The sequence below is a fragment of the Lepisma saccharinum genome, chromosome 6, assembly GCF_977018435.1.
Source record: "Lepisma saccharinum chromosome 6, izLepSacc3.1, whole genome shotgun sequence".
Classification (NCBI taxonomy): Eukaryota; Metazoa; Arthropoda; class Insecta; order Zygentoma; family Lepismatidae; genus Lepisma; species Lepisma saccharinum.
Window position 1 is genome coordinate 73,292,446 of NC_139234.1, and position 24,191 is coordinate 73,316,636.

Genomic DNA, 24,191 nt, shown 5'->3' on the forward strand with positions numbered 1-24,191 from the left:
CAGTCTTGACGATGGATAACACTTGCAGACTGTTCAGTCTTGACGATGGATAACACTTGCAGACTGTTCAGTCTTGACGATACATAACACTTGCAGACTGTTCAGTCTTGACGACGCATAACACTTGCAGACTGTTCAGTCTTGACGACGCATAACACTTGCAGACTGTTCAGTCTTGACGACGCATAACACTTGCAGACTGTTCAGTCTTGACGACGCATAAAACTTGCAGACTGTTCAGTCTTGACGACGCATAAAACTTGCAGACTGTTCAGTCTTGACGACGCATAAAACTTGCAGACTGTTCAGTCTTGACGATGCATAACACTTACAGACGGTTCAGTCTTGACGATGCATAACACTTGCAGACGGTTCAGTCTTGACGATGCATAACTCTTGCAGCATCTTTATATTTCCAGCGTTACGATATGCAACTGGCATATCCTTGCAACATAATCTGTGCCCCTACCAGAAAAAAGATTCTAGATACACATATGGAGAAGCACAAAGTGAGACAAAGAGCAAGATGGAGAAAAGTAAAGAGAAGTACAATGATTGAGAAAGAAGAACATCAGACAAGTGAAGGAAGAGAGGAGGGAGAAACAGCAGGACGACGAGAGAGAATGAGAGAGGGAGAAATGAAAAGTGGCAGGGATGGTAAACGAGGGAGTAGAAAGGGAAAACAGAGAATCGGAAATCACCAAGCTGATTGCCCGAGAAAACCTCGCTGTTTATTTGTTTGTTGTCGCGTGGAGCAGAGATTTTACAAAAAGCTCTCAGAGTAGCATACCGCCATGAAATGAAGAGTTGATTTCGCCAGGCTTATTCGTTGGAGGTACGTAGATCACATTTCTCGCCGCACGCAGTCATTGAGTTGAGTGCGCAATAGATATTTGGTCAAGTATTCTCAGTGTTACTGTGTATGGGTTTGGGCTATATTGGTTTCTAAATTACGTCTAAATGTTATCATAAGATTTAATGTCCTACCTAGCTACATGTATTTATAACTCGAAAGCAACAGTCGAATTTACTAACTCGTAACTTACCCTCCGGAAATGAAATCACAAATAGGGCACTGACTGCCCCCCCCCCGAGCAAAAAGCTTCATTCGCACAATGGTGAGAGGCTATTTCGAAGAAATATGATCAGTTACAAATCATGTCAAATTCACACATGGAGATTCAGTAGCGGTATGTGATATAAATATTTGCGCACAGTAACAAACATTCCTTTCCTGTGACCAAGCTCTTCAGAGACACTCCCCCCTTCCTTGCGACAGAGAACATCATAGTTATTTATCTCCCAGCATTCCTTGCGTGAGTCCGGAAACACTGGATCAATGTGCTTCGAGTGTAACTTAGACCTCCTGGGAACAATCACATAGGTTCCATGCGAAGTGTGACGTCACGAAGTCACTGTAGCAAGAATGTTACCATTGTCCACGTACCCCCTCTTTCTCCCCATACTGGACTTATCAGGAACAAGCAACCTGTTTGCTCCGTTCAGCTGCACAGTGTTTCCAACTGAATGACTCAAATATAATCTAGGTTTGCTTCTCGGCAATAAACAGTTTCCAGTTGTCAGTGTTTCCAACTTCATGCAGCGGAAAGTGCCTACGAGTACTTAAAGGTTTACGCGTGTAACGCCAGACAAGTTTTAGAAGCGGGAGAGGTGACTCAGTGCAAAAGATGGGGCACACAAATACAGTATTCTTGTATGAAATTATTTGAGAACGTTTCATTGACGTTTTAACCTTACACACACACAAGGTGTAGACGTACAATACCAACTTTCACAGGGTTGTGTAGGAGTCAAAACGAACAGCTCTTCTAGGTAATTTCTTGCTTGTTAACGCTACGAGCCCTCGAACACTGCAGATTTTATCCTGTATGTAGGCAACCAGATGATAATATTCAGGGTTGCCACTATAATTGTTTTTCCTTGGGGAATATTCAATTCACATTGTAAAAATATTTAATTTATAATTTATTATGATTTCTAAGAGATAGACGTATATATTGTTGATTGCAATTACGAAGTCAAGCCATTGGTGGCAATGGGAGGGTTCTTAGCGTCGAAACGTGGCTTCAAACAGAAAAACTTTACTTGATAGTCTCAATTACATCTCAAAAGTTTGTGTGAGTAACAAACACATTGCATGTTGCTTACACGAGACAAGACCGAGAACGAAACGGGAAATCACAACTCCAGACGAGCCGAGAAAGACAAAAACATAGAAAGGTATAATTACAAAAATAAAACAAATGGAAAAGGTGATAGGGAAACAGATGAAGGAAAAGCTAGAAAGGCAGGGGCGCAACCACGAATTTTTGTCTGGGGGGTGCAAGTACCAGGATAAACGGACCAAATAATAATGATCAATGATATGATGATGATGATGATAATAATAATAATAATAATAATGGCATTATTATTATTATTATTTCTAGTGGTAGTAGTAGTAGTAGTAGTATCAAAGACGTGATTATCCTCATAAATTACGCAAAAAGGGGATAGAAGTCGATGCTAAACCATTCATTTGGAACAAACGATTTGAAATATTTTTTTTCAACACGTTAAATTTCACATTAGCTAATAATGGAAAACAAGCACACAAACTGAATGGCAGGAAATGCATGATAAATGCATTCCGAAGATAATTCTTTTCGTACATATAACATGTATAACTTTCATGTACAAGATATATTTTAGACATATACAGCATGGAGCGACATAAAATAAGAAAATACATATGCAACATGGTAACACTAAATTGTGTACATATTCAAAGTTTATTCAATACATATGTACAACACATATTATTGAAATACAGTACAGAAAACAATGATATTGCGAGCGAAGCATAAAATTTGAAATCGAGAGGGGCAATTGCTCCTCTGTGCACCCACCTGCAGGTGCCCTTGGCCGTTAACGTTTGCCCCCTCCCTTGCCCTCCTAGGATTGACTTCCATCGAAGGTTGTGGCGCAATGCCCCCTGTAGTTGGGCCACTGTTTCTGTGCATAAAGTGGACTTAAAACATGAAATCAAAATAATACAAATTGATTCGTGTACACATGCCAGAGTAGCTCGACGTCAATATATTGCTTTGAACGGGCATCAGAGGGTTCAGAGTACTGCAAATTTAAATGTTCCCACCTGGTATTTATGCTTGGGTATGCTAAAGGACTGGACGGACCTGCAGTTTCAAGTTAAATCCAAAAGACAGGATTCTACCGGATTAGTACACGAGACCTGTTGGTTACATGGATACCTCGTTAGGAGAAATACTGATCGCAGGCCCAACTCGCGGCTTACCTACTTTTTGCTACATAGCTCGATGAGCGTGAACAACAACAATGACCTCACTTGAATAGTAAAAGCTGTAGGGGTAATATCGCTCTTCCGTTTGTCTGTTTCTGTCAGTTGTTTTTATTAGCTTCTTTGTACAGTGTTTGGGTGTTTTGTGTACTAATTTTCTGTGCTTTTGTATACTTTTGTACAACTTTTATCCAGTAACGCCGCTGATCAACTCTCCACCATTTTACAGTACGTATGGTAATACGAGTATGTTGTGTATCCAACGCTCATTTGTTTCGTCCGCCAGCAACATTCGGTGCCTTGTGACACGAAAATGCCCGATGTCAGTCGAAGATAATTCAACTGATCGCCGATTCGTTGTTTCCCATCCGCCAGGTGGAAGTGCGAGCGGTAGACTGCTCTCGTTTTCAAACACAACGTTGCCTTGCAATCAAGAGGTCGCTGGCAGGGTTGTTAAAGCATCTGGTTCTCGACCGTAAAGAACCTTTTCCTCTCCAAAGTATTTCTATTCGGTCCAGGAACCGAAATATGGATCGAAATAGAAAAAGAGTCCAAAAAAAGCTTCTATTTAAATCGATCGTAACTTAATTCTTTGCGAAAAGTGGTACCATAATACTGGGAAGACATGATATTATGGTCCACGTTGTGAAAAAAATGCAATTCTGGTCCGGTATGTTGGCGAAAGCTTTCGTCCTCCGTGGGGCCGACAACAAGAATCTCTTGACTCAAGCGTATGCGCCATGCACATATTATGAACCACAGTCCAAAGGGTCTCCACTGGTAATCGAACCCGGGACCCCTTGATTACCATGCCAGTACACAATGATGAACAACCACTTTCATAAATATTAATTTCATATTTTTTTAAAACACATGCTATATTACATTCTGGTGTGTCGCCGGCCCCCGTGGCAGAGTAGTTAGCACATCGCGCTAAGACGCCAGGGGTTCCAGGTTCGAATCCTGGCATGGGCATGATGTTTGTGAGTGTCCATTCTTCAATTTCATCACATCATCACTCATCCCCATCTTCGCAAGTTAGCCAAAAGTGGCAAAAGAAGCGAAGTAAAATAAAGCAAATCAATCAATCAACATTGTGGATATCGCATAAATTTTTAGGTGCTTCCAGTGAATATTAATTTTTAAAATTGCGCATAACATTTACAAAAACTAGTACAGGGTGACTCAATAAGTCACTTAACACCCCCAGTACAAGGCCACTGCGGCATGGAACGTGAAAATGGCGATGACCAATCGTTGCCTGGCCAAGGGGGAACCACATTGACGTCACCCGCATGGTCGGCAGCCATCTTGATGTCCGCCATCTTGAAATCAAATTTAAATGGGAAGGGGGTCGTGCGACATATCAAAATGGGCTAGAATTTCACCAAGAAAACAACTGGGACATTTGTTTTCACATAACTTTAATTGTTGCAGAGTTAACAATACCACAAAGTTATGGCTCAAAAAGTCACTTAACACCGTCGGTACAAGGCCACTGCAGCTTGCAACGTGGAAATGGTGATGACCAATCGTTGCCAGGCCAAGGGGAAACCACGTTGACGCCACCCGCGTGGTCGGCGGCCATCTTGATGTCTAACCCTGTTAGCCTGCACCGATGCAGTTTATGTCGTCCAATTTAGGAGCTGGACACTTTATGCAATCGGGACAAACGCCAGAGAGATTCAAAGTACTATAATATGGCTGAATCAGGATTTGAAAGAACTTTCTCATCGTTTTGTCCTTTCTGAGGTAGCAGGATATTGACTCAATTGATACAAAGTCACTCTCCCATAGATTCCTTCACTTATGCTGCTGAGGTGTTGCATTATTAATTCATTTACAGGGCAGTAGATGGCGTGGCGATCATTTGCAACAGCCACTGAGACGAGATTCTCCGTTAATGCTGCTACATGATTAGCTGCTGGTTGGTTGATTCTCATTTCATTACAATTTAAAGATAATTTTTCCGAAAAGATGATAAGTTATATGGAATTATATCCTTGGGAACTAGAGAGATTCTCATACGTAATCTCATTATAGAAAACAATTGAATGCAGTTTTCCTTTTGAAAATATATATCGAAGAAATATGACGCATGTAAAGGCAGGGCAAGAGGAGTAAGTAACTGATCGAAGGGAAAATAGCAAAAAGGCTATGAACAATTCGAAAATGTGCTCGGGGATTTATTTCTTCTGGATGATCATTATTCGATTAATAGTTAATTTGCCAACCCTTACCTACCCAAAGAATCTTTAGGCTCAAAACAGAGGCCAAGAGTGAAAAATAACGTCGTGAATAATAAACTTTTTCGAGCAAGGCCTTATCTCCAGGAAAATATCAACTCGGGGCAAACCCTGGTAACTATTAACCTGTTGGGTGAGATGAGTCAAGGCAAAATGGATTACGTCGTGCAAAAACCTGACCCACTAATTAAGAATTCTAGAGAAACTGCTTGCAGGTGTTGCAAAATAATTAGCTAACACACCTAAAGAACTCCAAAATTTTAGGTTCTAATGAATATGTTTTAAATAATATATATGTGTATTAAAAAGCGTACAGAGCTTGTTAACTTATTGTGTACAAAATTGTGTTTTTGTTAGAAATATAATATTTAGTAAGTGCTACCATCTATTGAGAATCCATTAAATTCCATTGTCCGAATCTCTATGGTGGGTTCATTAGTGTCGTTAATATGATTATTACATGAGAACAAATGACGTCACGAGTACGTTAGAATTCTGGAAACATATCGTATTTGCCGGTGCATAAGACCCTTTCTTGTACACATTTTTGAGTAAAATGCTTTATCATGTAATGTAATGTAATTTGCAGTAGATTCAAATATAAGGCAGCTCTACTTTCATAAATAACTTACGTAATCTAACCAGGCGCGTAGCCAGAATTGATCTCCAGGGGGGACTCACGGGTTATCAGGGGAGGGCTTTGTAAATCAAGTCCATTTTTCAAAAGTTTAAGAGTGTTAAATGAAGGTGTGTGTGTGTGTGGGGAAGGGGTTCATTAAGTTTCATGAAGTTTAGAAATATCACACAAATACTACATGTTTCTACTTATATCATTTAAAATATCACTTGAAGTGTTAAATGGCTAAATATCACACAAATACTACATTTTTCTACATCATTTAAAATATCACTTGAAGAGAGTAATGAGAACCAATGTGAATACAGTGAAACTTGACATGTGTGAAACATTGTCAAAATGTGTGAATGACGGGGGATACTGCCGAATAGGGGTATTCCTTAAAACTGAAAAAAAAAGTGGTTAGCACATCGCGCAGCGACGCCAAGGGTATCGGGTTCGAATCCTTCTCGGGCTTGGTTGTTTGTGAATGTCCATTCATCAATTTCATCATTTCATCACTCATCCCCATCTTTGCAAATTAGCCAATAGGCACAAAACGCGAAGTAAAATAAACTACATCAATCAATCAATGTAATAGCTGCTGTTCATGTTATGCGAATTTATCCTTCAGCAAAGTTGTGAGCAAAATAATATCTGCTGTCTACTTTTTCATTTTTCACTGCAAACAAATTACAGAAAATTGTTTTACCTAATGTCAAAGGGGCTGACCTCAGTGCCAGGGGGAGCTGACAGTATTTCCAGGGGGGGGGGGGGCTCAACCCCTCTGGCCCCTGCCTGGCTACGGGCCCGAATCTAACTAGGAAACCCAGACATTCATCTCCAGAGCTAACTGAAGAGTCACTTGAGACCTCTTCTTAATCAGAATCTGAGTTCTCTCGAGAGGCTCTCATACAACAAATTGTCCCCTGTACCATCCAGTGCATTACTAATGCCACACTCCTTAAATGATTTAACCAGTCTTAATTTTCACAGCATCCCATGAAGCTTTGACCCATTCACAAACTTGTGAAATGTGAAGGCTCTTCTTGACTATCGGCGTACAAGACGCACCGTACCTGTTTCTCAGGCCTATATTTTTAAAGGAAAAGTGCGTCTTATACGCCGTCAAATACAGTGATTGTTTATAGATACGAAACTTCAAGCTAGAGTTTCAAAATAAGTTATTCAAGAAGCAGAGGTATAAAAGGCAGAAATACGAAAACAGAAGAATGAAGGTGAAAAATAAATACCAGAGGTGGCATTATTGTTTTGATTAGAAACAAAAAATTAAAATTGTTTATGTGTTGAAAGAATGAAGATGTTAAACTTTATTTTTTAAAAAAAAGGACTTTTGACATACGCTATGTTAATACTTATTGCCTCAATATGAAAAGGACATTACAGAAATTCGTCACCATTACTTTTATTCGTTACCTCTCTTACGCTGCTTCTACTACCAAAAAGGTACAGGGTGTTCCACAGTTATCTTTACAACTCTTGTAGCCAATAAAGCAGAAACGGAACAGGGTAAAAATGGAAATTTTCTGTTCATGGGCAACAAGTTCCAATTTTTTATGTTGGTGATGCTTTTAGAAGCACCAGAGGAGCACCATTGGACATATTCTCCACGCAATGTCCCTGTCATCCTGTACTTCAGCTCATCTAAATGTGCCGTGCCCAACATTCTTAACCCCACTTTTAGAAACAAGAGTAGCGGAAGGTCCGGTGAAGTTGGAGGCCAACGAATTGGACCATCCCATCCAATCTATCTGCCAGGAATGGTATCATCAAGACACTCACGAACACAAAGTGACTAGTACAGGGGGTATACCATTACATGTATAAGAAACAAAAAAAATCTATCTTAATTCGTTTAGATTTTATGGAGGGTCAACGTTGTAAAGCTAAATTTGGAACACCCTGTATTTTATGATTTCACATTTTCTATCTTTTACCCTGATTCTCTGTGACAACGAGGGTGGATGGTGAACACATTTTGAGATATGAAACACACATGCTTTTCCGGGATTTAAACCCATGACCTTCAAATAAGGACATAGTTGGTTCTCCGGCGCAAGGCCGTACGGTGCAAGCGGCCTTGCGTCCCTCTCCAACTGTAAACAAAAGAGGCCCCATCAGATGGTAGAGACGTTGACGGCGTTGTGGGGCTTTCCAGCAACAGCTACCTGCACCACCTTGGTAGTTCTCCTATTTGCAGATGATAGCGCTCCCAACTGAGAAGAGGCACCATTAGCACAAGATACGACATGGTCCTCCGCAGAGATTATGGAATGGAAGTAACGTTTCTTTTCGAGGTGTAACATTATGACCTCCTCTTCCACGAAGCATTCTTGGAGGCTAACGAGGTTTCGGCGGCTGGACCGGTAGCCACTATCATCCTTGAGAAGTTTGTGTCCTGTACTCATGACTTTTTCTTTCGTCACTTTGATCTCATGTCTTCACCATTCATTCTCATCTTCGCTATTAGCCAATAAGCGAAGTTAAATAAATCAATCATAAACAGTGGCACAACCACAGGGGGGCATTACACCCAACCTTGGACGGAAACCAACACTAGGGGGGACAAGGGGGGGCAAACCTTGAAGTAAAGAAAAGCAAGGCTAACAGAATCTAAGAATAGTAGGACAAAATGATACTCAAGCTGGAATTAATTTTCATTTTTTTCTTGCATTTTTCTCCAGATGGCCAAGAGCACCTGCAGGGAGGCACAGAGGGTCAATTTCCCCCTCTCGATTTTAAATTTTATGCAAATAAAAATACGTTTCAAAAATTTTCTTGCTCGCTTCACTCACAATACATGCTTTTCTTACAGTCTGATCTAGTTCAGAGCCATAGCTAGGGTGCAGGAGGAGTCGGACCTGGGCACTGAACGATCTAAATGAAAAATTGAGAAAGAGAGTGCCATGGCGCGCGTGAATTTATTTGCGCCCTATTAAATCAATATTGTCTTCAGTTTGCAAAAATTGGATCTAAGAATGTTCTTGCTCGCTTCGCTCGCAAAATCATTGTTTTCTGTAATACACTGTAAATTACCAGAAAGAGAAGTAAGACCAAATACGTACTTCAGACTGTTGCTGCTACACAGTTTTGTTTTAAATATATGAACAATTGTTTTGAGGAAAAGAAGCGCACACATGTTAGAGAATGTATATCAGTTTTGCTGTTGGTTTGTTATTAGGTGGATGAATTGATTATGTAATGAATTTAAATAATATACGTAGCTACACAATTTAGTCTTAGCATGTTGTAGTATTTTCTTATATTACGTTTCTGCATGTTGCATATGTGAAAAACATATGTTCTACACGAAAATTACACATGTCATGTGTACAAAAATAATTATATTCGTCATTTTTGTGTTTCAAAAATACAGTTTCTGTATTTGTTTTCCATTATTAGCTAATGTGAAATTGAACGTGTTGAAAAAATACCAGGATAAAATGTCAATAATAATAATAATAATAATAATAATAATAATAATAATAATGTAAATATTATTATTATTATTATTATTATTGGCACGTTTATCCTTGTACTTCTTAACTGACGTATCTCTATAATGGCATGGGTTCAAACAACGAGTCAATAAGAGGATGGAGTCACACAGTGGTTTCGATCTCACTTTAAACTGTAGGTCCAGTCCCGATTAGCCTTCCTGTGCATGAAAGTGGACTTACAAAATGATTCAGTTCGAATCGTTGTCGCCTTGTAATCAAGGAGTTTCGGGTTGGAGGCAAATCACACAGTGATTCGGATCCCACTTAAACTGTAGGAAGGGCTGTAGTCGAAGGTATACGGTGGTATACCCTCGTATACCGTCTGGTTAACCTTATATATATATATACACACACACACACATTCTAATTTCGTTTCGTCTATTTATGCAATTTGGACATTACTCCAGTGAACGTATTAGGCCAAAGATTTGACCTAATAAGATTTACCACTAGGCTATCCTAGGGGCCGCAAGTCTAGGGGCTTCGCTCAAAAATGAGACCCTGAATGCCCGGGGCAGAATTAAAATTCTTAATATTGTGATAACAGCAAAATTAAACATGTCAAACCCTTTTAGTTCCTTATTTCATGAAAGAAGGTAGAAGAAAGGAGTTTCTAGCGTTTAAATACATTCTTACATCATAACTCTGTTTTCAGAAGTCGAGTAACAGTGCTCGAATATAAACAATTGTTCCTGGAAGAAAAGGAAGGAAAATAATACTGTGGGAAAGATATAGAAATCGAGGGAAAGAAAAAGAATGAAAAAGCGGATTGGGAAACAAATGGACAGATATACTAGAAAAAACAGACGAAGAAAGAAAGAAGCGGTGCATAGAGAAATTGATAAAGAAAAAGGAAGAAAAGCAAGATAAAAGTGCGTTTGAGAGACGGGGGCAGAGAGAAACAGATATAAAACACACGGAAAGAGAGAGAGAGGAAAACGGCAACGAAGAAAGATGGCGGGAAAGAGAAATACACGTAAAAAGAAAGAGAACAAAAGTAATACAGACAGGGACGAAGAAGTAAGAGAAAAATCAGAGAAATAAGTGAAGAATGGAAAAAGTAAAGGGAAATAAAGGGAAAGAAGCTATAAATAGGGAAACGGAGAATGAAGAAAAGGTAAAGAAACAGACAGGAGACAAAATGGGGAAAGAAGGAGAGAGAGAGAGGAGGGGGAAAGAATCTTATTCACATGACCACTGAACGAAATTATTTTGCTACGCCGCCAGTAACTAACTGCCTCGCCTGTATGTAAACACCTTGGCGAAAACGAAGCCAGTTTATGAACCACTTGGCCACTTGAGGCTTAGTTGACGCTTCAGAGTGCCAAATGACGTCAGCTTTTGAGAGGCAATGATCCATTCACATGCACTCAGCGAGGAAGCTTCAAGGATTCAGCGTTATGCTTTCAATAGTGTTCATATGTCGTGCTAGATCTATGGTGAATTAATATATGCAAAAAGTAAAGGCTTCTGCACATTGCAACACACCATGAGGGATCATAAATGCTCCACACATTCACGATCATGCACACACACACACATATATGTGTCAAATAATTGCAAAATTGATCCAATGGCAAAAGAGATTGCGCAGAACTGGTGTCCTGTGCATCGTACTCGCGCATGGAGGGGAGGTGTAGAGTGGAGCAGGCTTCCTTATGGTCCGAACTGAACGGATGGAGGGGAAGGTGCGCGAAGGTTCTTTTGTTTGTTGTTGCTCTGTAGTGGCAAACATGGACGTGACAATGTGGCCGAGTACAGGCAGGATAAAATTCCGTTTTTCAAGGGCTCGTAGCGTCGACACGAGGCGTTAAATGAAAAAATATAAAGAAAAGTTGATTGTTGATTCATTTCTGAACGTTTGCTTCCAAGTAACACGTGTCGTTTTCCGTCTTTCGCTTTGCAACATCTCTTAACGACTTCCACACGCTGTGGAATTTTGTGTGGCGACATGTATATGTTGCTCATAGACTCGAGACAAGAACACAGGGGTGTAAGGGGTTGGTGCCCTTCCACGTACTACATCCAATTGTCAACCTCACCCCCACGTAGTACAGCCTGGACCTTATTTTGCAAACCAAGTAGGCTGTGGTGTATGGACCTACGGCTAGGGTAATGCTCGTAGGGCTGCGTGTGTTTGTTGCACTGTGTTTTGTCCTTATGTGTGCTGACTGCCCTTGTACAGCCTCAGCTTTAACCCAAGTAAGAATATTTTAGTCCTCAGACATTACAGTCATGTTATATGAGAATGTGACGGGTGCAAAACAGCCTAAGTGCTGACGCAACCAAAAATTTCAAATTCAATCAGTCAATCAACAAGAACAACACTAATCAATATTACTCTTCCTGGAACGATATTACTTCATTGAGGCAAAAAGGCCTGTAACAGATATACGCCCAGAGTGCACCAAGCCTACACAAGCGCAGACAGCAACAATGCATGTCCGCCCAGCTAACAAGAAACGCAACAATGCGATTTAAATAAATAAAAAAAGAGAGATTGCTTTCCTTATAACATTTCTTCAGTGCTACAGCGACAACACGCTAATGGCTAGTGTTGTTTTCTAATCTTCTTTCCCAAGCTCTAAATCAAAGGCAGCCATGTCTACCGTTCCATATATGGCTCCTGAAATGCTGGCAGAGAACACGGGCAGCCTGTTGTTTGGAGGGATTTAGAAAGTTTACTTTGAACTCCCTGTGACGTAATCAATTTCCTCGTAACTCCGGTCTTCCTACGTTTCGAGAATTAGAATTTTTAATTTGCTAGGAAGCAGCGTTGTCACGTGAAACTTTTTGCAGACCCAATCAAAATTTCACTCGGAACAAGAAAAAATTGCAGTCTGAACGTGAAAATTTCACCCACATGAAAACTTCATTGAAAACATGAACATTTCGCTCAAAGTATGAAGATTTTGCCAGACGCCAAGCTTTCAGTCAAAACCACACAAATTTCAGTCGGAACATGACCCGCTTTATTTCCATTAACCAAATTATCTCTTAAGAAAATATAAACAAATATTAAGGAAGGAGCCAGAAGCATATTCAAACATATTAAAAATAAAATTATAGGAGAAAGAAAAATGAAAACAATAATTGAAAAGAGAAGGAATATGGATGTAATAATTCAAACAGAAGAAAGTATTTTTCAAAAGGAAAAGAAGAGAAAGGACAAAATGAAATGTAATAATAAGGAAAACCAGAAAGAAAATTAGGGAAATAAAATACGCTAAAGCTAAGATGTAATGAAAGAAAGGCAAGAATAGAAAAAAAACAAGAAAAATAGCACGGTAAGTAGGAGATTGGAAAAGACGAAGGAATAAAAATAGGAAAGGAAAAGTGAAAAAAGAAAGATAATAAAATATAAACAAATAAATGGAAGCAAAGAAACAGAAATGTAGGAAAATATGTCAAATTAGAAAAGGGTAACGTGGTAACGGAAAATGAAAAAAGGTCCAATATGGAGTAGAAATAAAAGAAATAGTAAAAAAAAATTAAAGAAAATGTCGAATTGGGGGGGATGGAGATATACATGAAATAAAATTAACAAGACAGATAAGTAAAATGTGATTGAAAAGTGAAAGTACATTAGAAAGGTGAGGGCACTGAGTAAATATGATAGCAATGAATAACATGAAATCAAGAAATTCTCGAGAGTACACGGGGAGTTAGTTATATGATGCCGAAAATATATTTATAATAAAATATCACAATATGTATTCCATAGTAAAATGCGATGATTGATTGAGTTGTTGTTTTAAGTCCACTTTATGCACAGTAAGGTTATTCGGGTCTGGACCTACAGTTTAAGTGGGATCCGAACCACTATGTGCCTCCACCGGGATCCAGTGATGTGCCGTAAACTATAAGTTTACGTCTACATGCGTTGTCTACACGTAATCTACGCGTAGATTACATTTAGTTGTAGTTTACATAGACTGCGTAGATTACATTTAGTTGTAGTTTACATAGACTACGTAGACAATGTAAAGTACAAAAAAATAATTTTGAAGGCTTTCATAAAAGGAAAGTGACATTTCCAACTATATTTGTTCTTAACGAACTGACGGGAATCCTATTTACAACAAAATGTCTCTCTTCTCGAAAGAAAATAAATCTTATGCAAAAAAAAAAGACAACAGATGGCAGTCGTGAGACAAAAGTAGTCCTTTTTCCACAAAACCTAAAATTATTTTATGTTAGGCTCTTTTCCAAAGTGAGAAATTGTTCGAAATTGAAAGGAAGGGTATGAAAGGTTTTTCTCACACACTAGCAACTGGTAGCATTATAATTTTGTTTTACTTCTACTGCGCCCTTAGCTAAGTTTTCACCTTTCGTCATGTTGTTTACACAGATTACGTTATCTACGTGTATAAAATAGTCTACGTGTAGAATGTAGACTATCGCTGTTTACACGTAGACGCACATCACTGCCGGGATCCCTCGAATACAAGGCGACAACGCTACCGTTGCGCCATCGGGGAGGCCCGAAATGCGATGAAAACTCATCTTCGCGAAGAATAGATCTGTCCACGAGGGCGGAGCCACCAGTCGCTAATGAAGCATTCGCTGAAACATCCAGATAGCACTATTCGCGATCGCTCCTGCAAACCTGATTTTTTAACCTCCTTTGTCACTGCGATGTTTCAAATTACTCATTCTTCTTGCTGACGTGTTCGATTCTGATGTCGCCGTTGAAAACAGGTTCACTTTCTCACGACCGTACAGGACGTACGTGAAGTCTAATACATCACACCAGATCCGTGGTTAATATATGCGGTCAGTGGATTATACCGAAGCAACCAGACATGAATAAATCCGTATTCGTGTAGCTGTGAGTGCCTGTGTACTTGTGACCGTTTTTCATTTGTTTTCTCTTGGAAAGTAGATTATTCTGTTTAGATTATGTGATAGCTAGCATTAAATTTGTCAGCGTGATCCTCATTGGTTCTTAAGGAAAGTTCACGTTGGATTCGGTTTCAACCTAACTTTACACTGCGTGTTCTGCAGAGTTCGACTGATTAATAACATTAATAACATTCTGGCGATGTGGTGGTCACATTGCGTAACGAATATCGTTAATGTTCTGGTGGAGTTTGATGTCCAGAATGTATCGAAATGGCACCGAAATGTTACTGTTGAAAAACCCTGTATTGAAAACAAATTTTTGAGGGAGTGAAAGGAGTGAGTTCATGAGATTATGGAAGATTTTTGTTATTTGTATAAGGTTTTCGAAAAAGTCCTTCCCACATCTAAAATCACTTCAACTTTGTAACAAACTTTGTATTTCAGTGAAACAAAGTTTATACTGCACAGCAGTCTTTAAAGTTTTACCTGGCAACGCCGCGCATTGAGAGGATCACGTGACTGCGAGCGATCAGGTGATTACAAGATGGCGTCCTTTTCGCTGTGGGAATATGTCAAGACGATAGTGTCCCCAGAAAAGCCAAGAGATCTGGATGACATCAAAGCAAAGATATCTACAGTCATCTCGGGGCATTTCGTATTGAGTACGAGATTGCAGTAATGCACGAATGTGTGTGAATTGTGCCCAGTTGGAAATGTGGAGACGAAGATGACGGACATGTAGTGTTTTCTCGTAAAACTTGAAAGACTGCTGTGAAGTACAAACTTTATTTCACTGAAATATCTCTGTTCGTTACAAAGTTATAGTGAATTTAAATGTGGGAAGGACTTTTGGAAAACCCTGTATTTTTAAATACGATAAATCGTAGTTAGCTCTGGCTCTTGATTGTGATAGTGTTCTTGCTTCCAGTGTCTCTAACGGTTTGCTTTCGTTAATTAAGTTATCAAACCTTTGTTATCCACTATAGTCATCCAAATAACCCACTCAATACGTTATGTAGAAACAGCGCAAGGCATTACATTTTTTTTTTGGCGAATTCAGCCCAAAAAAAAAAAAAATTGATTCCTTTTGGTGGTCGGCGAAACACGCCAGAGTACCTCGGCGTCAATGTGACCCCCACTTATTCACATGATGTTGCCTGTTCTGCCTTTTCTCCAGGTACGCCTGTGGAAAAGTTCAGTCGAAACCGAACGCAATGTGACCATACCTTATTCCGTTACCTTTCACAGGTCGACAAGGGCTGGTTGGCTACAGAGCTTGCAATGTTCACCTTTTGACTAAAGTAAACAAGAGTGAAAGTATTTACCAGGAAGAAAGTTGACAACCAAGTTGCATTTAAGTTCGTTAAAAACTGCTAGAAAGTTGCATTTTTAACACTGAGATTTGAGATCATAGACAGCTAGAATTAGATGGTAAACTGTCTATTACATTCGCATACACATCTAAGAATACGTCATAATCTCATCCAGGGTCAAATCAATGGGTACAGTGAGTATTGCTCGGCAAATTGTCCATAAATATTGTAATTAAATTTTCTCTTGCATCTTACGTGTCTTTAAGGAATACATTTTTAACTATGTTGGTGCAGAAGCTGTTAGAAGATTGTTTTGAGTTTTGTTTCAATTCTTGGAAACTCTCATTGGGTAAAACAAAGAACATTAACATGGTGATGGACAATTCGCTTCGTAATACTTGTGCATCCCACTGTACCTGGGGGTAAAGACGGCCGGAGCGTGGTGCTAATCACATAACCTTCAAGATGACAGAGATCGAGTGGGCCCTACTCCCCACACCGTCTAAGTGTGCCTTCATGGCACGGTTCTACCTACATGCACGATGATCACCTATTTACCTTACGTCATAATCTTTATCTGGATGATGGAATTCTTGTAAGAGAGAATCTGCAGCAATATATAGTCACCTCGTTGTGACAACCCCACAATCTTCATCTTGAAATAAAGAAGTTGAGTATCTTAAAACGACGGGTCAACATTTCCGTAGCGATCGACCAATAACTAGGCACATATTTTTGGTAAATAAAAAAGCCAAATTTCGGTACAAAAACTGAGTCAATTTCGGGTTCAAAAGCGGTAAATAAAATAAAATTTCGCTGTTATGGCGGTGAAAAAGCATTATATAAAATGACATTTTGGTTTTAAAAAATGTGAATAAAATCCTAAATTTGATTTGACAACTGCACCTATTATCCTACACAAAATAAACACATCCCTTCTAAATGCACATCTATGTAGTTACCAGAGTATTAAGCCTATTCCTATGTAAAGGGGTCCATTTTTGCTTCTCAAATATTTACAGCAGAATTGATCAATTTTCCGTGAATTGCATAACTCACAGGATAATTCTGACTTCAGAAAGTGTCACGTCGGTAAATAAACTCTAAATTTCGTGTTTAAGAGTCTATTTCGCATTTTGCAGTTCATTTCGCATTATCTCGTGACAAAACAGGGTAGGAAAATGGACATCACACCTTTCACAAACATGACAAATTAACATTACAATGTGTTATTTCACATTTCGTGTTTTCGTCAAAAACGAAATATGCATGCATCTACCAGGCCGGACATCATTCTGGCTGCAGTCAGGCAGTCTATTCAAAAAGGAAATTATAAAAATAATTGTAACTGCATTTGTAATTCTGGAAATACAACATAACGGAGAAATAAACCTTTTCCCAAGATTTATTTAGGACCTTTTCTAACTTAAGAAGTTTCAGAGTGGTTAAATTAGAATCCCAATGCTCCAGATTAATGAAAGAACGGAACGAACGTTACGAGCTTGATTGCTCGAGCATATCTCGTTCTCGAACTTTTATCGATATCTAAATCTAGACTCACTCTTTTCTCTGTCCCCAAATAGCAGATACAAAAACGATTTTTTTTTAAAAAAAACCTACTTGTTAGACATTGTTTTTGCGCACTAAATAATCAGCCCTTCTTACTGTGTCTGAAAAAAATCGCACACTAAACCACATGTTAAGCGGTTCGAATCCCTTTTTTAACTGTAGACCCAGTCCCGATTAGCCTATACGAGCGTACAGGGGAACATATATATATGGTCTGACCTTCATTCAATTGCAAATTGAAGATTTTATCATACTACCACTGTTGTGAACAGTGATTTCCGTGACTAGGAGAGGGGGGAGGCAAAAGTTAAAGAGACATTAAGAAGATAATAGTTTCCTATGTAAAATTCACATCTAAATGCTATTATTTGTTTTATTTATATATTTATATACTTTGCGGTAGCTGACGAAAGGTGATGAGACATGGAGAAGAAATAGCAAGTCTGACTGATTTCTGCGTTCTGGGGATTGCTGGGTTCAGTGTCCTTACAGATGAGGCTCCTTGTTGTTCGTTCTTTGCGTGTGTTTACGATATTGTTCCAGTAAAGTATATCTCGTTTGTGCACCCTGCTTTCAATCCACACATGACAGAAGAAGGTGATATGATCTTGTAGCTAGGGCTATTTAATATGTCACCACCGTAAGCCAATGTGAAAATTCCGCCTATCTCACAATTGTATATGCGAAGGCGTTGCAAATTGTGATGTGCCAATTTTGCTAATACATACCTTTAGTCGCTGTTAGAATTTGGCGCATTTTCGTTTTCTCCTGTTTTCGATTTTTTCCTATTTGCCATACATACTGACATCTACCCCAATGGCGCACGGTACCTAATCAGTAATCTCTTCCCTGCTTCATGTAATACTTTTTTTTTAAAATTTACATTTGATACTTTTTGCTGATCAAAACTTTCACTCAAAATACTTTCTCTTCTCTTACCCAGTAGGAGCCATGTTGACACATTCAATTCATTTCAGGGTCACGTTTCCTATTCTTGTCTAAAATATGTTTTTGAAATCCGTCATATAAAAATATGGATGGATTGCTACAATTTCTCAAAACGGCAGTGGCAAGCCCCAGCGGACATAATATTGAATAGTAAACAGTTCTTTTTTGATTGTTAATTTTCTCCTAAAGTTTGTAGTGAGTACTACTGTTCGTTCGAGAGCATATGGAACTTTCAATCTACAATCTGAATCACAACCTTTGCTTTCTCGAAATATGTATTCTTCATCCACTGCAAGAACGAAGGTAATGTAAACAGAACCTCGTGACGTATGAGAAACAGTTCCTTTCGTATGTTATTTTGTCCATTTTGGTTGTAGCTGTATAGGTTTCACAACTTCAATACAGCAACCGAGTGATGTGGTTTTATTACATACATTATACGCCCACGCGCAAGATTTCTGCACAGCTGTCATTGGAACAACCAATAAGATTTGACAAAAGCCACGCGTATTTGTTCACGTGGACGACTTCGTTCTCTCAGAGAACAGTTGTTTTTTTTTAAAGCGAAAGGAAGTGCAATTTTGCTGCCTTAAATTCGTGCACCCCTACAAGCCTGGGCCTAAATCTGACCCTGCTTGTATAACCTGAGGCGTAGACTGTAGAAGCTTAAGATACGTCACATCCTTGACCGACAAACTAGAAACGGGTACCACGATCGAATCCAGTACGTATGTGTGATTCATTTTTACGTCTATACATCACCGAACAATTTGGGTCACTAGGCACTATGCAAATGTCACAGAAGGACAACTAATGTAGCATTTAGCCGCGAGTAAATACACCAGGGGAAAATTAAATTTCTTGGTCTAGTGATTGGGTTTGAGTTTCAAATCCATCGGCTTACATTTGGTACAGAGACTTCCACTTTAAAATGGAGACGAGAACGAGAAAGTATGCTTTGTTCAGACAGGTCAATCGTAATTGGGTCCACGGTTTAAGTTGGATCCGAACCACTATGTACCTCCGCTGGGTATCGAACCCAGGACACCTTGATTACAAGGGGTATTGTTAGACAACGAGAAGACCGAGATAAGAGCCTTGACCGAGAACGAGATAACCGACTATAAAAGCCAGACGAGACCGAGATTTAATAAAAGAGAATGTAAGGTGTACGAAATTTTGGAGTAAATAGAAATTACTTTATTCTGTGACTTATTCAGGCACCAAGAAAGGCAAGGTTGTAAAAGGTCCAGGAATTTTAAATAAGTTCAATTCCGGTCCAGGAGAGAAAATCAGCAAACGTAAATGGGTTCTGGATCGTAAAGAACCTTTTAATGTGAAACGTATTGCAATTCGGTCCAGGAACCTTTTTTCCGGATCAATTTAAATACGGTTCAGGAACATTTTTTTTTCGGCTGAATTTAAATACGGTCCAGGAACCTTTTCTAAATGAAACAATACGCATATTGGACCGAATTTAAATTGTGCGAGATAAAAGGTTCCGGTCCTGCAGCGGAAACCAATAGAAACCATTATTATGTATGCGTTCCTGGACCATTAACAACCCTGTCTCAATGAAAACAGTAGGGTGCCAAGGACGGAGATATTTTCTGGGTCAATCACATTTAGAATACACATACATACCATACAAACATGAATATTTGATCTAAAAGAACATTTGTTTAGGTATATGGTTTTCTTGCTTTCTGAGAGAGTGACGGGCGAAGGGGGAGGATTGATATACCGGGGGGTGGTGCTCCTTCCCCTCCCTCTGGTGCCGTCACTGCACTTGCTTTGACTGATGGATTGAATTGGTTTATTTCCCTTCGCTTTTCTACCACTTTTGGCTAATTGCGAAGATGAGTGAATGGTGGTAAAATGAAACACACATGGACAGGACACAACACAGACCCCACAGAGGATTGTAATGGCTGTGAATCCAGGCACCAGAGCCTCGTTAGTCTGCAAAATACTGGACCTACAGTTTCAAGTAGGATCCGAACCACTATGTACCTTCGCCTAGGGGTGGGCACAGAGGGGATTCATGCGCCTGCGTCATGGCAATTTTTGGGGGGAACAAGATTGTATACCAATTCTATATATCTTCACACAAAAAATGGGGGGGGGGGGTCGTTTCTTTCACCTGTTATTGAATTTTAGTTATTGTTACTATGTACAGTTTTTCTACCCACCTGTGGGTGATCACGGTGATGGGGTTGAAATGAAAGACCACCTCTTATGCCTTTAGAATCGGTTTGGAAGGGGAGGAGGGGGGACATGCTGTTCGCATTAATACAAGATTAGACAAGCAGATAAACTGTTAAGAATAAGGTTCAGTACACTAAAAATGTCAGTGAGCGTTTCATGTTAGCAAACATGAAAGCCTAAAGTGCCTATTATATTGTTTAAATATGTCTGTATTATATTGTTCCGCAAATTTTGTCTGTCCAAAATAATTTGAGTAAATAATTTGGCATAAAGGATGGGGGGAGGTCGTCATAGGCCTTGGTGGGGGCGATGGACACCCCTGTCTCCGCCGCGATCGAGCCCGGGACCTCTCGATAACAAGGCGACAGTGTTGCTTCTACGACATCGAGAAGGTCCGATAAATAGCTATTTTATGATTTTTATAACAACGAAAACACAAATAGACGGACAGTCACATACACTTCTGGGTTGTAATGATCCTATTGAAAGTCAATGGGATTATTACAACCCAGAAGTGTCCGTGACTGTACGTGCCTTATCCAGGATTCATTGGCGTAGCCAGTCGTGAGGTTAGTGGGCTCGGGCCCCTCCCCAAATGTTGCTTATTTACACTGCTTTGCAGAAATAAAAGTTGCCATTGTTTTTATATTTTGTTGGTTAGCTCTTCCTTGTTTCCATATTATGCAAGGCAGCATAACTAAGAGCACTTGATAACGTTGTACCGCATCCTCTATGTCAAAAGTATGTCAAAGTTTGTTTAAAGTACACTTGACCTCAGTTAGGCTAATAGGGACTAGAGATGAAGCTTCCCTGAAGCTTCAAGTGAGCTACTGAGTACTGGGGTATGTGTCTCCTCCGGGAATCAAACCCGTGATCCCTTTATTACAAGTCAATAACGTTTTATTCTATATGGAGTAATCTTATTTTTCGCAATCACCATAAAACCAAATAACTTTTAATTGTAACCCAGAGCACGTCGATTATTGTTTATAAATTCTTAAAATGATATGCTAAACACATTTCTTCATTCATACTAAGTCTTAGTATGAACGTAGAGCCTCCCCAATGGCGCAGTGGTAGCGTCATTGCATTGTAATCAAGGGGTCCCGGGGTCGATACCCGGTGGAGGCACAAGTGGTTCGGATCCCACTTTAGACTGTAGGTCTAGTCCCGATTAGCCTTACTGTGCATAAAGTGGACTTAAAACCTCAACTCAACAACAACAATTAGTATGAACGTAAATTTAGCATTTCTTAGTGTTTCTCGTGAATTTCTCCACATTCTTAGGAAAACGCTGCGAAAATCGTAACATTTTTCTTCCACGTGAGTTGTATATGTTAGATAACATTTTGTCAAAAGTTGTATTTTACGAATACAATAGTAGTGTCTACCCGTTGACGTAGAAGCTACGTCACAGTCTTGCATCGCAAGGGTCTCTGGTTCCATACCCAGTGGAGACACATAGCGGATCGAATCCTACTTTAAAATGTAGGTCCAGTCCATAATAATATATGTGCATTAAGTTGACTTGAAAAACAAACTGAATGAATACAGTAGTCAATACTGACAGTTACATTGTAAGTTGTCATTTCACTATTATTTTCCCCAACAACTTAACGAAAGTTGGGTCCAAAACCGAAAAAAAAAACTATATCTACGTTTCTGCAAGAATGGGAATCCATGACCCTTTGATTACAAAGTTTGACGATAGCCACGGAAGTGAATTATACTTTGGTCAGTTGCTGGATTTAAATTACTTCGCTTATTTCTGCCACTACGGGGAGGTGCTTGCGAGATGTGTGGGAATGGTAAGAAGGACGTATCTTAGATAAAGGTACTTTCCCGGCATTTATCGGAACCTACCGAGGAGGATCGAGCAAGACAATTGCCAATGGATCGTTATATCTCTTGTCAGTCTCTGTACAAGATAAGTTTGCTTGCGCGCTACAAAATCAGATGTCTTGGGTTCAAATCTCGGAAAAGAAATGAGCGTTTCATTGCGTTTTTCATACTTTTGGCTTATCTCGACGATGAGGATGAATGAAGATTATGAAATATATTTTTAAAAGGCACTCAAGAACGTAACTTGTCCCTGGACCAGAATTCGAAGCCAGAACCTTTGCTTTCACCAATTCCCCATCGTCACAGTCAACCTCAAGAGGCACAAAAGCGACATAAAAATAACAAAAAATACAAGTGCGAATGTTCTCTGTCTTTGTTCACTGAAAAGAGTTCCAAGGCGGACCGTCAGGTTTGCAAGTTTCAATTGGCACATATAATTACTAGACTCATTTCAATGAGTATTATTATTACGTCATTTTTTCTGATACCTTTGGCTAACCGCGACGAAGAGAATGAGTGATGATAAGATGAAGCGGTATGACTTGAGATGACCGGACCCCTCTCCGATTTTCTTCATATTTGGCATACTCACTAATTGAGGCCTCCTAATCACCAATCTGAAGTTAAAATTTGTCGGTCACGTCTTGAAATTGCGAACCATTGACGCTAGCCTCACGTGGTTAGATTAGTTCGGTTAGGTTAGGCAAACATAGTTCAAATTTGGTGTTGTGGTAGTATCAGGAATATATATATTTGGTTGTGAAACAAAAAAAAAAAATTGCGAAAATCGACAGTTTCCATTCCGAAAACTAACGCCTTATTTATCTTATTTTGCAATTTCTAGATGGTTCCGACAAATTTTAACTTCAGATTCGTGATTAACAGGCCGGGTTTCGAACCCGAGACCCCTGGCGTCGTAGCGTGATGCGCTAACCACTCCGCCCGGGAGGCCGGCTCGATTATAAAGTGGACATAAAAGAACTGACATTATTCCTAACTCGATGTTTAAGAAAAGATATGCCACCTGGAGTCCACCTCCGTAGCGGAGTGATTAGAACAATGCGCCGTGACGTCAGTGTTCCCGGGTTCGAATCCCGGCCTGTGCATGGGTGTTCTTTGTGAGTGTCCAACACTTCCATCATATCATCACTCACGTTCACCGTCGCGATTAGCAAAAAGTTACAGAAAAGCGACGCTAAACAACAAGAATCAATTTAACACTCATGCATACGGTATCGCCCACTTTTTAAAAACAGCGCTTCAATATCATGTCTAAAAATCACGCATTTTTTACATATTTCTTGTCGATTGCTCCATCTAACCTGTCGTCCAATACAGGTTTCAACACATCGCCACCAACAGAAACACGTGTTATCAACACTCATCGAAAAAAGAGGGGAGAAACGTAACGTTCCCTTACCTGGTCGGGCCACTCTCGAGTCGATCTTCAACTGTCACTGCTTGAACACAGGTTGCACCTCCCTTCGGTCGTGCACTGCGTACACTGTGAAGTAACAACTCAACTTGACTCTCGATCATCTCCGGCCTTTGGTCACGTGCCTGTGACGACAACAATTGTGGGGGGTCCACCTTAGTGACCGGGTTCCAGAGAGAGATTACACACTCTAGAAGACTCGTGACGTCATCTCGTCTTGTTATGGTTTTGCAGTCTCTCTTTTTTAACAGTTGCGTAAGATTGACCTCGGCATGACCAATGTTGTTGCTGGAATCGCGAATAAGCTTGGTGCAGCGTCCACATGCACT

General features: G+C 39.7%; 1 protein-coding gene across 5 annotated transcripts in view; it reads right to left on the reverse strand.

Annotated features, from left to right (window-relative positions):
* Positions 1-23,968, reverse strand: part of LOC145988882 (uncharacterized) — a 273,840-nt gene extending 249,872 nt beyond the window's left edge. For all 5 annotated transcript variants that reach the window (XR_014441799.1, XM_083124157.1, XM_083124155.1 and 2 more), the window contains exon 1: positions 23,848-23,968. The gene's annotated coding sequence lies outside the window, so the exon portion shown is untranslated. The remainder of the gene's footprint in view (positions 1-23,847) is intronic.
* Between the last annotated feature and the right edge of the window lie 223 nt (positions 23,969-24,191).